Consider the following 12,049-nt stretch of genomic DNA (forward strand, 5'->3'; position numbering starts at 1 on the left):
TTCTGAGAATTTTCAAATCAGCATTTTTAGAGATAATTATTATTTTAAAGATTATGTAAATGTTCTAGAACTGTAAAAAATTGTAATAATGTGCTAAGTTGTGGGTTTTTTTGTAAACATTAGAAATGCACAATTTCATAATGTGTTCAAAGTTAAACCAAAATATTTCACTGGAGTATGTAAAAATATTTGGATATTGATTTTTTTAAAATTAACATGATCAATGCCTATTGCAAGAAAAAATAGAATAGCATATTCCACGAGTTGAAGCTGACTTATCCATTTGTATTTACTTAGGTTGTTATTACTTTTCTGTGTGCTATTACATTAATATTTTTAGATATTGTATGGTTTGACATTTTGGTTCCAACTGTAGACAGGCAACTATGCCTTCAGATGGATCTCTGCCAGCTAAAAATATGGTCCTAGACAAGTACATACAAACTCCACATTAGTATTAGTGACACCCAGAAATAGATTGCTGCATTGAAATAATTGAACTCCAAAAAGTTCTGTAGCTCATCCATTATTAAGCTAGATCTTAACTTGCATACTGAATAGCCTACATATCCAAAGGGTCAACGGCTGCTTCCATTAGAGAACTGTGGTCTGGTACAACACTGCAGCTCCTAGAAATTTAGGAGCATAAGATACAGGTGAAAAAGGAGTCTTTGGGTCATGGAACCAGGTCCTCACACCATGGTGCTTTTCATGGACAATGACATCATGCAATACGTTTTATAAACTGGCTAAGTTCCAGCTTAAAACTGATCATTTACTTGATGCTTACACTATCAGAAGGCTGCTCCAGACTGTGACTCCTCCATAGTCAGAAAACTTGACATTTAAAATTTAATCTATCATCAGTGAGTCACAGCTTTGTCTTAAACTCAATGCTGGCGTGTCTAGCATTGCAGTGGAAGTCGGTTCACCTCTTCCCGAAAAAACCCGGTGGAGGGTCCCTGAGCAGATGGATGAAAACCTTCTCAGTCTTGCTAGAACAGAGTGAACACAAAAACTTCTGGTCTCTGCCAGATAATCTCTCTAATCCAACTATTGGATCTCACTCTGCATGAGATGAATCAGATCTTTGATGGCAAATAAAAGCATTGTTTGCATTGGTGTGATTGCTGATCTCCTTTTCAAAAACCAGAGGGATGTTTAATTCTTTTGCATACCAAACTGAATATGAGGCAGCACTCCAGGTACCTTACTGGTTCAGAGTTAAAGGACTGTAGAGGATGTGGCTGCCTTGCAGAAAAGAGATTTAGAAAAGGAAATGTTAAGATTTTAAGTATTCTTCTCCCTACTTTAGTCCGTACATTACACTAAGTTCCACTTAGGTAAGTCATAAAATTGTAGGAACACATTTTAGCCACAATGGATTGCTTGTAGGCTTTTTCATCTCCCTCTGCCTCTACTTAAACTATTACTCCTGAGACAGGTGAACCTGTATTTGTTGTGTCAATATTGGTGAACCAGTGTTGCCAATATTTTTGTACTCTGCACACAGAGAGTAATGTCCTGTGAGCAGAAGATGCACTTGAGAATACTTCAGCCCTGGCAGTCAAAGGTTTCGCCAACATTGCTTCACTGAGGACAGAAAATTCAGTAGTAGCTGACTTGCAGGGTTCCCAAAAGACCATTTTATTCTGAACCTAGGGTGTGAGAACTTTTGCTTTTAAACCATTGTGCCAGGTAGTTGGAGCAAAAGAAATTATAAAAGCAGCATTTACTTATCTGGATTCCTTGGATTTCTCTGCTGTTGTTTATAATGAGATAATCTGGTGCTCAGAAAAATGTGAAAAAGCCTTTTGCAGAAAGCAGTAGAAAGACATTTTATGTTCCTTTTTACTGATTACTTTTGCTTGATGCGGGGGAAGAATTATTTTAAGTGGATTACTTGCAAAGAATAACTTAATTTGATAATAAAACAAATACTACTTTCCCATTTATTGATGAATCAAGCAAGGTAATTGGATTTATAACTTCTGAATCTATGAGTAATTCTGTTTCTAAATCACATATGTGTTTCCTCCTCTGCTTTTACGTTCATCAGGAGATGACACTTAGTTATTTCTTCTCTTTCTGGCAGAAATTCACTTTTTTGAATCAGGACAGCAATGGTCTTCTGCACTGCTGCGGAGCTCAAAATAGAGCTAATTTATACTTATGCAGTATACATCCTTGCTGGAGAAAAGTGAGCTTCAGTCATTTTGAGTAGCTAAAAATACTAGTTAATTAAAACAGATCTTGCATTACTATCTAGAATATGCACAGTAACAGTGGAACGTTATGGTACTCTTTTGTACTACTTCATAGCAGTGGCCTGGAAGCTGAGAGGCGCCTGGAACATATATCCCAGCCTGGTATGTAGGAGATGCCTTTGCTGGGCATATACAGCTAATCTGAGGAGTGGCGGTGCCAAGTGTTATTGACGCTTCTCCTCCCCCTGCTTTTTAGCTTGATACCACAAATCCACCATGCTGAATATTTAGAAGATTATAGATGATTTAAGGCATAATAAAATCACAGAAGATTTTTCACCTAACTGAATTAGTAAAATGCTTATTTTTACCAGTAATTAATCTTGTAGCAGTTTATACTCCCAGAGCATCTTTCACCTGGAGATCTCAGATCAGTTTGCAAACATTAGGTAAACTTCTTAGACTCTGTACTTAAATACTTCATTTGTTTTACAGGGATGGCCTGCACCTACAATGGTCTACCTATATAGCTATACCTATTCATACTAATGCATTTCTGAAGTGGAAATGCTGCTTATGTTAGAAAAACAGTTCCTCTTTTGGTACAGAATAAAATCTGTTCCTTGAGGAACTATGTCTGGATGTTCTGGTTTAAAGTGTGATTTCTTTTCATGCCTCTATTCAACTCAGTCACGTTAGCAAAACTTTTAAGAGTAGATCAAATCATGAACTGAAAGCACTAAAAAAGCTCATTCAAACTTGGGTTATTTTCTTATGTAAAGGGCAAATGACCCTTGTGCTCAAAATACATTACTTTATTGATGGGATTCATTGATCAGTATATGCCCTTGGTCCCATTGATAAAGATGGAAATCTGTTACATTCCCCAGCTTCACCACCTTTACTCTCTGCATCAGTGTTGCCCTCTTGCCTGATAAAGCACTGCTCAGAAACAGACTTCCAGAGCTGAAAGAACACATCTGTAGAGCCTGAATTGAATAGCCAGCTTCTGTCATTTGGAACTGTAACAAAATTACATCTGCTGAAAATCACACAGTTCTGTTAGCTATCATGGTTTTACTGTGGATCTGATAATCTTGAGGCATTTTTCCTGGTCTGCCAATGTCAGCCATGTTCTTTAATGGTGGTCAGCAGTGAATGATAATGATTCACTTGGGAGTTTCCAGGGTTTCCAGCCTACCAAGCCCCATTGTGGTTTACAGCTGAAACATTTAGATCAAACTTTTCCACTTTTAGATGCCATTTGAAGCCAGTGCTGCACCTCCATATTTTTTTTTCAGACGAGAACAGAATGTGTTGTTTGAACTGAAATTACATTCTGGGGTAGAATAGAAGAGGGCAGAAGGAAAGACATGTTATTTGTTAGGAAAAGTATGCTATGGGTTGTGGTTCTGTGGGAAAGTTTGCTCCTGCTGCGTCTACTCAGAATCCCAAATCTCACATCCACATCACCTTGATTTCCACCACGTTTTCCTCTGTGCCTCCTTCCACACAGTGACAGAAAAAGCCAGATATTTTTTTTTGACTAATCTAATGTACTTTTTTCTCCTCAGTCTCTTCTGTCTCTCCCCATTGCTTCCAGAAGGGGAGGGACTATTTCTCTCCGTTACAGGGCATCGTAGGGCTTTCTGACATCACTTCCAACACATTCCTTGCCTCCGTTCACCCAGGAAGAATCTGCTGCGTTTTGATTTCTGTCTCAGGTCACTCATCACACAGCTATGTGCCAGGTCAGTGCCAGTGAGTTGTCTTGCATGGCAGAGCTTTGTTATACAGGCTGGTGGATCAAGTTTCACATGTTCAAAAGGAGTCAGTGTAAAGACAAAGAGAAACAGCATATGTTTCAGTGCCAGTAACGCATAAACTACCGCATCAACTACACAGCATGAATATCTTTATCCAGCTGTGTTTATATATTATTTTCATTAATTATGGGTGTTCCTAACACTTGACAAAAACAAGGACTTTTTTTTTTTCTGTTAGGTTCCCTTTTTATTAATCCTTTGTTCTTCGAAAGAATAATAACCCCCTCCCCCGCCATTAACTGGCCAGAGATACATCACTTTTTTAATAAATCTCAGAATGCAGCCCTGCAAACTACTGTTCTTTGGATCATCACTTATGAAAGAAGATACCTTCTTCTCTTGTCCACCATGAATTAAAATAAAATTGCTTATAATCCATCCTTTAAAGCCCCGTGGTCAAATTTATTCCTGGCATCACAGTGCAGGAAAGACCATAACTGCACCATGGATGAACTTAGTCTCATGAGTTTAGCTGTGCTTTGAAAGCATTTTGATGTATGTGTTGTATTTTATTTATAATTTTTTTCTTTTGTTTTGCTTTTTTAATACCAAGGCTGTTTGAGGGCTGTATTAGTAACTTGAACTTTGTAATGCTGACTGCAGCAGAACCCTAATAAAGCTAATGGCATTTTAGCCTTTGTCAAAGATTATACACAGTGTATAACCAGCAAAAAAATAGTTATTTTTCAGAGATATGCATTTTGAGAGATTGGAAGTACTCGTGCATTTATTGACTACAGGGAAGCTGTTTGAATTCAGACAAATGCATTTCACACAATTCATTTCAGGGCTGATTCATTTTATCTGCGTGTCTCCTGTGCCAAGTGGGAACATTAGGCCTCTTTAAAAAATGATGGGGTATAATAAATGCTCCAGGCATTTGTTTTGCTGAAATGAAGTAATGGCAGAGAACCATATGGTGAAATATATTTTTAATTACTTTTCAACAATGTTAAATGTTTTTTCCTTATTTTCATATTTAATGTTCTTGATCAAGCTTGCTAAATAGGCAGCTCTTATGGAACACACCACTTTGTGCAATAACACATGACTAATTTTATGGGCAATATTATATATCACTGTGTATCCGCAACATATTAGCTATAGAACTTTGTTTATGATGCTTTGTGCCATCCAAGGAAGCTGGGCGGGGGGGGGGTCTGTTTTGTTCCTGTTTTATTTTTTCCTCTGAGCCCACAGCTCTCAACGTATTTGCTTTCATTTTCTTATATTTTTGTTTGTGCATGTAAAGCAGGAAGTATGCTGCTCTTCTGGTAGACTAAACAAAAGGAAATCCACCTGGGACCGAGAGGAGACACTGGTATCCCTTTTAACAACTTCACTTCTAAATCACCCTTCCATCCCCTGCCTTCATCTCCCTCCCTCTAGCACAGATTCCACACTAAAGCAAAGCGAACACAAACAAAGGACACCTGTTCCCAGCCCTACTAAAGAGAGAAAAGCTGCTAGTGCCTAAAGGCTAAAGCTGAGCTGAACGTATTATGGCTACAGAAGTTGGCTAGGCTGCAGATATACCTGCGCAAGGGAAATATGAGCCTATCGCACAATGCCAGCAAATAACAACTAGAAAGTAACTTACGTCACAGGAGGATGGCAGGGGGAAATCAAGGTACTATTATCACCACTCCTCTGCGCCCATATATCATCTTGTTGGCATGTATACAAGTGTTCCTTCAATATAAATTTATTAAAAAAAAAGTAAAAAAAATTGGTAATTTGCTGTCAACACTTACAGCAGGCGACCACACTCTCCCCTCACTTGTTACAGAGCTTGCACAAATTCTTCTTGTTCTGCAGATGTCATGGTCATCACCAGTGTGAGCAGAGGGATGCTTCTTGTAGCATGCCCTGGAGATCAAGAGACCCAAGCTATTTCAGACCAGTGAGTCCTTTCCAGAGCTGAGAGCTCCTCACAGAGACTGCTCTGCAACCATCATCTTCTTTTTCAGCTTGAGCGGCTTTTCTTCTTGCAGCCGTGGCACTACGGCAGAAAGGAGATGGGATAGCTCTCTCGCGTGTCCAGCGCTCCTTTTCTCACTGCTGGTGATTCAAAGGATTAAAGCAGAAGGTTATAAAGCAACAGATGGGGATTTCATTCATTTCCTGTGCTTTGAAAACAGACTCTAAGAAATACATCCACTGTTATTGTGACCTCCAGTACAATGAATGCAGATTTCAGTTTGAGATGGAAGGGGGATGTTGCTGGGTCCAGGGAAGTGGGCACCACAGTGGAGAGAAATGCTCTGGTGATATTTTATCCACATTATTCAGGCAAAAAGCCAGTTTGTAGCAAAGGTCAGTGCATCAAAAATGTACAAAATACTCCTGTTTTTCTCCATCTCTTCCCCTTCCCCTGGGGATCCAGTGCAGAGGAGCAGAAGCCAGAGAGGGTGGCAGTGGAAGAGCTGAACCCCAACTATAGCTCCTGTGGCAAGGTGCTGGGTGCTCAGGGCTGCCCCTGGTACTGGGAAAAAAACCCAGCAAACAAACAGAAAACAGAAGCAAGAAGTTGCTTGTGGGAGAAGGAAGGGCATGGCAATCGGTGGCCTGGCTCCCATGCTGCCTGAAGCTGTGGAGAGGGAACTGGCTGGTTCTGAGGCTGCTCATGTGATTTTTGGGACACGCTTTTATGGCAGAAGAGGGAACTGTAGCCTTTCCACCCCTGATCAGTGGGGCAGTCTTGTGTGGGTGGTCTGTGGAGAGGAAGGAGAGGATTACCCTCAGTTCCCTGTCTCCCCAGGTTGCTCATCGGAGGGCTCCCGGGGCGAACCTGGGGCTTCAGTCCTAGGGCAAGGGGTGGAGGAAGCAGTCTCCAGAAATGGCCTCATCCTTCTTTTAACAGATCCAAAGGGAAAGATCAGTCCCATGGAAGAGGCTTTTGCTTCGGGGTTTCATAACCTAGGAGTGCTGTGGAACTTCCAGAACCCAGATGTGACAGAGGACATTAGCTTTTCCAGAGTCTTCGCTTTTAATCTCCACCTGTGAAGAATTGGGTCAATTGTGCGTGGCCAGAGACAGCAGTTCCCCTTGCACTGCAGCTTCGAGTACTGGAGATAACACTTCCTATAAATCAAGACAGGCTGTAAAAAGTGACAAAAACTGTGAAGTTCAGCTTGCCAGGAAACTGTTATTGTGCATGTGTATTTTTTTTAGAAAAAAAAAAAACATTTAATATCCACATTCCATTTAGTCAATTTTTCAAAACCCCTGACAGGGCTGTGAATGTTGCTCAAGAGCTATTACATATCGTGATTATAATTTGTTCTTTTTGAAGAAGGTGATGTCTAAGTTGTTTTTGATGATTATGTTTCCTTGGTCTATATTTATTTGAAAGGCACTTTTCAAACCTGAGAATTGTTTCCAAACAGTATGCATAAATGATTAGTACTGCTTGCAGTCGAGCAGTTTGATCCCTATTCCCTTTAGATGTTAGTCTAGATGTGAAGACAATGCCCTACCTGGTGCAGAAAGAATAGATCTTAACTGCTGCAGCAGCTGAAAGAGTTGGAATGATTTAAAGATAAAACCAGCCACTTCCTATAGAATCAGTCAGAGCTCTGGGTCATAAAATCCACCGTATACTTTGCATGTGCTAACGATGTGGTGTTTACTAGCAGAATGCTGTGTAAGTGACTAGTAAATACCATAGCTTCAAACACACAGATTTCCTGTTTTGAGCTTCATCCCATGGTCTACATGCAACTTGGTCCTACTTTGTGGCTGTTATGACACAAATCCTAAATTATCTTCTAATTTTTCAAATTCAAAAGAAACTCCATTTATTTAATTGTTTAATGCCTTTCTGAAGAATCAAGGCATTTTACCCTAGGCTCGCAGAATGAATACTTATCCCAGACATCTGCCTTTGAAAAGAAGGTTCTTCATCGTGCCAGTAAGGAAAATATTTTGTGAGTGCTGCAATTTTTTTTCCAGCTAAGTGACAAGAAGCATTTAATTTTGGATAAAATAAGTGTATATATTTTCTTTCTTGTCATTTTTTGTTTTAATACTCCGTTATTAGTGTCCTCCACCATTTGAAAACCAGGAAGGAACAACTTTTCTTGAGAAAAGAATAGGTAATCACCTAGTGAAATGTCAAAACCAAAGAATCATTGTGTTTTGATAGCACGTTATGTACTGAAGTCTGTATAGCTCTTCGTACGTTCCGGTACATTTTAGACTTGTATTTATTTGGAAAAAAAAAAAAAAAGGGAACAATTGTTGCAAATATTAGCACAGGTTCCAGAAGAGATATATGAGTAAAGGGACTGATTTTTAAGGGTGCAAGCATAAGATACACGTGAAATGAACACAAACTAATTTTTTCTTTGTCAGCACTAGCTGCAGTGTGGTCTGATAGCTTTTATACACTTTGCTGGTTTTTGACCAGAGTCCTCCCCTCTGGAGATCCAGTTCTTGGAGCCGTTCTTTCTCCTCCCCCATCTGATCTGATACCTGTTCCCAAATTCAATGTGCTTTCTATCCTTTGGTTCTTAAATGACCTCTCTTTTCCTTTTACCTCTTCTGTTATTTAAAGCTGCAATGTATATTAAAACTCACAAAACAGGCTTAAGGCAAACCAAGCCGCAAACTGTATCTATGTAATACAGGCACGTGTGATTGGGAACAACAGGACAGAGTTTCTTTAGTTATTGCAGGGACATTCATGTAAGAGGCAAGAGTCATTTAAACAGATGTTCTTCTGAAATGCAGAAAAGGAGTTGGATTGTGTCTCCCCTGCTTGGTGACAACATGTCTTGAAGTACACCTGATGCCTCAGACCTTTCGCATGCCAACTTGTGGCTGCAAAGCTGGAGGGAGGGAGGGAGAAAGCACATCCTGCAATTTTACTATGGGAGAAAATACAAATATCTCAAATCAGACAAGTACTGAGGGGCAACGCCACACCGTTATGCATGGAGATGGGGGATGGCACAGCTGGAATCATGCATGATGGTATCAGGTGGCACTAAAATGTTTATCTGTGGTTGCTGTGAGGGTGGAGGGAGGCATTGCCATGACTTCTGTAGTCCGCCAGTAAATCCATTCCTAGTCCTTCAGCCTTCTCCTTCCTTTAAAGAAATGGAGAATGTCCTTCAGAGGTCCACTGTTCATCTATTTAAAATTATTTGTAAATCCTTTGCTGAATTTGGGCTTGTGTCAGAAGTGGGCTGAAACAAGCAATGAGCCAGAGCTGTGAGACAGACCAGATAGAGTCTGTATAACATGTACCCCCCTAAAAATAGTTACTGTCTTCTTCTAAAAGCAGTAACAGAATATGAGTTGTAAACTTGATGTTCTTAGATTGTCAGTTTGGCTCTAACTAAGCTACCATTTAAGGCCAGTTGGTACATGGGGTAGGAGTGTTAAAAAAATAATCGATGCTAGCTGCTTTCATCAATCAATTTCCAGTGGATGATTTTCTATTTAATTCCTGCTAATGTTTGTCAGCAATTTTCTCATGGATCTTGTTGCACTTCTTTTTTTTTTATTTTTTTTTTTTTTACTCTTTCTTTGTTCTGGTAAATTTGCCTGCTAAAGAAACTGTTTTATTTCATGGGCCACGCTGGAAGAACGCCTGTGACTGCCCAGGTGAGGACTTGCTCCAAGTCAGAAATGCTTTTATAGTCAGCTAAGAAGGAACAAATACACACCCCCAGAACCACGAATTTCAATACCTCTTCTGGCAGCGCATGCAAGACAGTATCATTTTTGAAAGCATAATAGTATTTCTAAAATCAAATTAAAGATCTTACTTTCAAGATATCTTATTTTCTGTTCCAAATAAGCTGCAGTCTACAGTATAACTTTGTCATCCAGAAGAAAGCCTGAAATTAAGAGAAACATTATATGATCCTAGCATCTATTATGCATCTTTTTATTTGTTGAAGGCTTGCTGTAGAATCTGCTTGTTTCCAAGGAATGAAGATTGCTTATTATCCCGGATAATGAAAGAGCATGTCGTCATCTATAATTGTTAGTTTAGGATACTCACTGTACCCTTCTATTATAAATAGGTTTGCATTAAAAAAGGTTCAGCAAAGGAAGCAACTTTTAAAGATTTTCTTAAAAAAAGAGGGATTTGTTTGCAAGTGAAATTTATGCATTTTTTGACTGCAAAATATATTGGAACAAGTTTCTTAATTGACAGATTGTAACTTGAATATGTATGCTATTTACTGAATGCAATCTGTGAATATTACAGCCTTTTTTCAATGATCATAGAAGTGTGCTTCTACATATACCTAAGTACATAAATATACCCACCTGTCTATGTATGTCTGCGTATGTAGGTGTATTGTATATGTGCTTATTGCTGTTCTTAACACAGAGTTTGCAATAGGTAGGCATTTTTTCAGGTCTATTCCTTGGTTTATTTCCCCTGATTAATCTCTTGCAAGATAATCTTTACAGGGTAAGAAGGTTTGCATTAACACCCTCTGCCTGAATATGACAGCTCTGAAAACAGCAGCTGTATGGGGTCAGTCATGAGATCTAGAAATCAAAACTATATGGGCCTTAGTCACAGCTCATGAGACAAACACTATCTGCTGGAAATTGACTGCCAGACAGCCTATATTTGGTAAGTGGCACTAGACTATATGTCACACTTTCTACAGCAGTAGTATTTGACACACACACAAAAGTACCTGTATGATAAAAAAATAAAAAAAAAAAAAAGGGAGGAAAAAAAAGAGAAATCTACTCCAAACTCTAGGAGGAGGATATTAAAATTATTCAGCTAGAAGGACATTCTCAGAGGAACAAATGTTTGTGCCTAAAGGGTTAGAAAACCAGTTTAGACCTAAACCCCCGTGAACATCAGGTATTCAGAGCTGTTAGCTCTTTCCGCAGTTGCAGAAGTGAGCTTTAAAGCTGTGACTGCAGTCAGCCAGTAACAATTTATGCTTGCACAGAAGAAAAAAACCTCAGCATTGGAACAGTAAACCAAAGAACTACAAGATTAAGAAAATGAGAACTTTTCTAATAAGGAAAATGATAGTAAAAAACAATGTTAGAATTGGTATCAGCAGTCAGTATAAGAGTTCATATAAAACTCTCCTCTTGCTATCAGTCATGGATTTTTCATCCAAGCCAAGATAGCCTTCATCCATCTCACTGACACGTCCTGCCAGGCTCAGGGTAACTCAGCCTCTGTTTTGGATATCATTGCAGGGATGTCAGACTTGAGAAAGCAAGCTGCAAAATGGTTGCAGTTCATTTCAAAGCACACACACGTGCAACTCCCCCATGGTTAGCAGGTATAACGTGTCCCTGTGAGCACGCAGGCACAGTTGGGAGCCAGCTTTTGACTTCTGCCAGTGCCTAATTAAAATTATGCTAATTCTAACAATAAAATTACAACTTTGTAAAACAAAACAAAGAAATGCATTTACCACAATGCTAAGTATTTTATTTATCTATTGCTTCTCTTCACCTTCTGACAGACAATTATGGGAAATGTCTACAGCAAAACTGTCCGTGGCAGTTCTTCAAACATTTATGTGGGGCTTTCAATTTAAAATGCTTGAAAAAACACCTGTGCTTTTCTGGGCTATCTACATCCCATTTTTTTCCAAATCCCAGCCTACTGAAGGTGAAAAACCCCAAACCCTCAACCACAATGTAGCTCCTGCTGTACTCAAATATCTTTGCATGCAATGCTGAGCTTCCCAAACCATTTTAGCCATTCTTCCAATACTTTATGGGGATCCTAATTCATTGCTCTCATGGTGTGCAGGAATAATGTTACTTTGTGAGGAGCTAGAAAGAAGTTTCCCTGCTATGGGAGTTGACAAGAATCTCCCCTTCTACTTCAGAACTTTTGGGTCTCCATCTAATTAGCTTGTACATTGCTGGGAAGTAAGCACCATGCTGTGCTTGCTTGCTTGTATCAAGTCAGACACACTCCAGCACAGCTCAGGTGCTTTATAAAATATAGCTATAAGCATATTTTTTTTTTCCTGAGGTGGTGGTGGTGGGGAATGAGAGGAA

At 39.3% G+C, this 12,049-nt stretch overlaps 1 long non-coding RNA gene across 1 annotated transcript; it reads left to right on the forward strand.

Annotated features, from left to right (window-relative positions):
* The first annotated feature begins 624 nt into the window (after positions 1-624).
* LOC138684733 (uncharacterized) lies at positions 625-10,339 on the forward strand. Its single transcript, XR_011323990.1, has 2 exons — positions 625-3,958; positions 5,286-10,339. It is a non-coding gene; the product is annotated as an uncharacterized lncRNA (long non-coding RNA).
* The last annotated feature ends 1,710 nt before the right edge of the window (positions 10,340-12,049 follow it).

The sequence above is a fragment of the Haliaeetus albicilla genome, chromosome 3 (assembly GCF_947461875.1).
Source record: "Haliaeetus albicilla chromosome 3, bHalAlb1.1, whole genome shotgun sequence".
Lineage (NCBI taxonomy): Eukaryota > Metazoa > Chordata > Aves > Accipitriformes > Accipitridae > Haliaeetus > Haliaeetus albicilla.